Genomic DNA, 4,116 nt, shown 5'->3' on the forward strand with positions numbered 1-4,116 from the left:
TTATTATGCGACGATGCTACTAGTGGCAGCGTGGCTTTTACCATATTTGTTGTTTGATGTGATGATGAGTAGTGCTAGTAGTAGTCGCCATGTTCATATGGGGGCGGGCGGGCGGGCAGTGCGGCTAGCTAGCCTTTCCGCCTCATCTTTTCGACCCGGATGAGGTAACTCGTTTGTTTCCCGGCCATGTCTCGCTCCTCCCTCACCGTCCGTGCTGATTGGGGTTAGTAGGTCACGTCGCTAGTCTTTTCCTCCCCCTCTCTCCCTCCACTTTTCTTCGCCCGGACTCCAGCTCCTCTGCCATTTTTTCTCTCCTCTCACAGTGCGTTGCGCGGCCTACCTGCTGCTGGTGATGAACTGACGATGGACAAGTACTACTTTGAAACCGGCAGAGAGAGAGGGAGGGAGAGTATTCACAAGAACTCGCCAGTTTCTCTTTACCGTAGCAATACAGTTCACGTATCCCGAGCATGGGAAGCTAGCCAGCTGAAGGAGACAACGGGAGTTAGTTTATTACGGACAGCGAGTTCCAAGGACCAGTTGAGCCAGTGAGCCGTCCAGATGGTTCTGGTTACAATCTCTCCACGTCCCCTTTCCGGAGCGTCAACAAAGCCAAAATTCGCCCATACACAAGGAGAAATTCACCTTCACTCTGAGTTGGAAACCTGTCCTTTGCCGGACGGAAACTCGACGGGCGCGTCCCTGTTTTTGGACAAAAGCGTGAGGCGGACGTGACAGCGCCGCGGATCCAACCAGATCTCTTTGAGGTGAGGTGAGGGCGAGGGTGAGAAAAAATCGTGTCGCGGCTGCACCAGCTGCCCTTGTTTTTTCCTCTGTCACGGTTCGAGGGGGTAGCAACTAGCAACAGCCAGCCGGGTCGCCGCGGTGACACTCGCTGGTTTAGTTTAATGGGAGCTGCTGCATCTAGTACATGTGACCATCGCTGTTTAGGGTGGGGAAAAGTGGTGGTGTCGATGACTTGAAACTAGACCGGACGTTGGTTCCTTCTCTAGAAGTGGAAAGTGGCACATGTTCCGCTGGACTGCATGCAGCCACTGATGATAAATAAATACTATTGCTACTATATTACTCCTACTTTGCCGGCCATGTTCCGCAACAGAGATAAATACGTACGCTATGCTTTATCTTGTAGCAACTCGTTGTTGTTTGGTGGGAATCATCGTACTCCCTGCGTAACTTCATATAAGAACGTTTAATATGAGTAAGTTACAGAGGTAGTATTTTTATAAGTTGCTGTATTTGTAGTGCGCTTTACTGAGACGTTGAAGCACGTACTTGCTCTGCAAACGAACTCCTGAACTGGCCGCGCACGCAGGTTAGCGGGCTTGTTTGTTAGTGTCTTGATTACTAGGAGGACTACTTTGATGTTAACGAGCAGTACGGGCACCGTCTTCTTTTTATGAGTTCCGTACCTAATCGTTCAGCAGCTAGCAGAAGAAAGATCAGTGAGCGAGCCAGATGGTAGTAGTAAATCCCATCCCATTCCTCCCTTTTGGTTCCTGCATCCCAGTTTGAGCTACACTTGTTGCAGTAGGCGGGTGGGCAGGCCTAGGCTGCCGAGAACTCCAGATATGGCACGAAACCGATAGCCACACGGAGAGGCGCTTTCCGATCACACGGTCTTTTCTCCCTCCGTCCGTCCGGATTGAACCAACCAACTCCTCCTGGCTACGTACTCGTGTGTCCTGCCGCGGCGGCAGCGTTGCTCCTGTAGCCGGCCTACACGCCCCAGGCCAACTCCACCGCGCGACCCAAACGGACGTCCGTTTTGTTCTGTTTTTATCCCTTTGGGTAGAGATTTGGGGTCTTGTCCGGGCTTGTTCTGGAATGCGGTAGCCGTGCGCCCATCGCGCGGACGCATCCTTTTGCCCCATCCTGTCCGCGTCTATTTTAAAAAAAGGGACGTTTCAAATGCCAAGCCCCAGTTCACGACTCCAGTTCATCACGCCGGCAACAAAGCCAGCGGCCTACACGACCATTGCCGGCAACACAGCCAGCCTCCAAAATGAATAGTTGTCCTCGCCGGCAACACAGCCGGCCTTCAAAGTGAATGTTTTTTCGCCGGCACACTGCCAGCTGCCCAGCGGGCGGGCGGCACCCATGCCAGCCTCCAAAAAGAACGGCCACGCCGACCGGACGACCTAGTTCAGGCCTTCGACGTCGAGCATCTCCTTCTGTTTGGCCTCGAATCAGGCCCTCGTCTTGTCGCTCATCTTCGACAAGTCCACGCTCATGATCGCAAGGGCCACCTCCTTCGCTTTGGCGGCGGCATTGGTGGCCTCGATGTCGAGCTGCCTCTGCCTGGCCTTGACGTTGTCGGCCTCGATGTCGAGCTGCCTTTGCCGGGCGGCTTCTTCCATGTCGAGTTGCCTTTGCCGGGCCGCCTCCTCCATGTCTATCTTCCTCTTCTTGGCCGCCTTCTCCATCTAAACTTCTGTCTTTGGAGGTCTAGGTATTGCTTCATTTGCTCGTCCTTGCTTTGCCGCTTCTTCTCGTCCCTCACATTCTTATGTGACATCATGCCATGCAAAGTCTCATGCAAGGCCATGGTTGAGGCGTCACGTATGTCATCCACCTTGGAGTTGGTCTTGCCCCTCGGCCTCTTCAACGCCTCGCCATCCCCACCTCTGGCGAACTTGGCCGTTTTCTTGCCTCTTTTCCTTTGAAGTTCACGGTATTTATCCTTGAACTTAGGGCAATTGTTGATGAGCGTCCAACAATGCGTAAGAGTGAATGGCTTGTCATTGTGCCGGGCCTTGAATGCCTCCAAAGATTGAAATGCCTACACCACAAGATTAACAACAAGTGAACATGCAAACATATACACGGCCGAAGTATCATGGCCGTAGCAAGGAAATGGCTAGAAAGAGAAGAGCATACCATGTCCCCAACGCCGAGACCACTCATGGGCCGTGCTTCAACGCTCTCAAATGCGACACAATACTTATTGCATTCTTGTTGGATGAACAACCATCTTTTTTGAATCGAACCGATGCCACGGTTGCTTGCAATTTGGTAGGGCTCAAACATCTTCCTTTCATGGAATGTTTTGTGGACTCTCGTCCAAAAAACAATGCCCTTTTGTTGCGCGCCGGTCCTTGGATCTTGGCTAATCTCCATCCAACATTGACAAATCAACTTGTCCTCATCTTGTGTATATGAACCGGTGCGAATGCTCTTCCGCTTCTTTTGTGCTTCCGCTCTTTGGGTGAGCTCGTCTATGAACAATGGAGCGCCACTAATATCAACATCATTGGCTTCATCTTCATCTTCACCTTCGACATAGATGTCGTCGTCTTCATGCCATGAATCACCATGGTCGTAGTCAGCACGGTCGTCGGCCTCCTCATCGGGCACGTGCTGGGCGCGGCCATCCTGACTTTGGGTCTCCTCGGGGTCGTAGGCATGGCCATGCCCACACTGGAAGATCACGTCCTCCATGTACTGGTTGTAGAAGGGGTCGTCCACCGTCGGCGTTGAGGATGGCATTCCGTCAAACAACACGCGGGGGGCCGACATGGTGCCCGTGAACGGTGCACACGCCTGCTTTCTTTGCATCTCGACGGACGGCCGCCGGCCGCTGCTGGACCCAGGCGTGACGTTGAGGTCGATGACGGCCGCGGGGCGTGGTGTGGACGGCGCGAACAAGCCCACGTCCGGCGACGCCGAGAAACGGGTCTGGCCGTCGTGCCTGGGTGGAGGAAAGCCGGGCGACATGGGCGCGGCGCGCGACGTCGGCGACTGGTAGTGCGTAGGCTGGGCGACCGACGAGCCTGTGCTCGCCGGGCCGACGGCCGCTGCATGGAACCCCGCCGGACGGCCCATGCCAAGCATAAGGATGGCGTGCGCTTTGTTGACGAGATCCTCCTTCTCGTCGGCAGCGGCCTTGCGCTGCGCGGCCTCCAGCTCCTCGCGCTTGGCGGCGAACTTGGCCGCGGCGGCAATGATCTTGACGGCCGCTCTCCGTTCCCTCCTCTTCGCCGATTCCGCGTCCAACTTGGCGATCTCCTCCGGCGTGCACTCCGACCGCGGCTTCCTTGGCGCCTTCTTGTTCACCTTTGCGGTCGGGTTGACGGCCAGGCCGCCGGAACTCGG

This window comes from Triticum aestivum, chromosome 5A, assembly GCF_018294505.1.
Source record: "Triticum aestivum cultivar Chinese Spring chromosome 5A, IWGSC CS RefSeq v2.1, whole genome shotgun sequence".
In the NCBI taxonomy this organism is placed as follows: Eukaryota; Viridiplantae; Streptophyta; class Magnoliopsida; order Poales; family Poaceae; genus Triticum; species Triticum aestivum.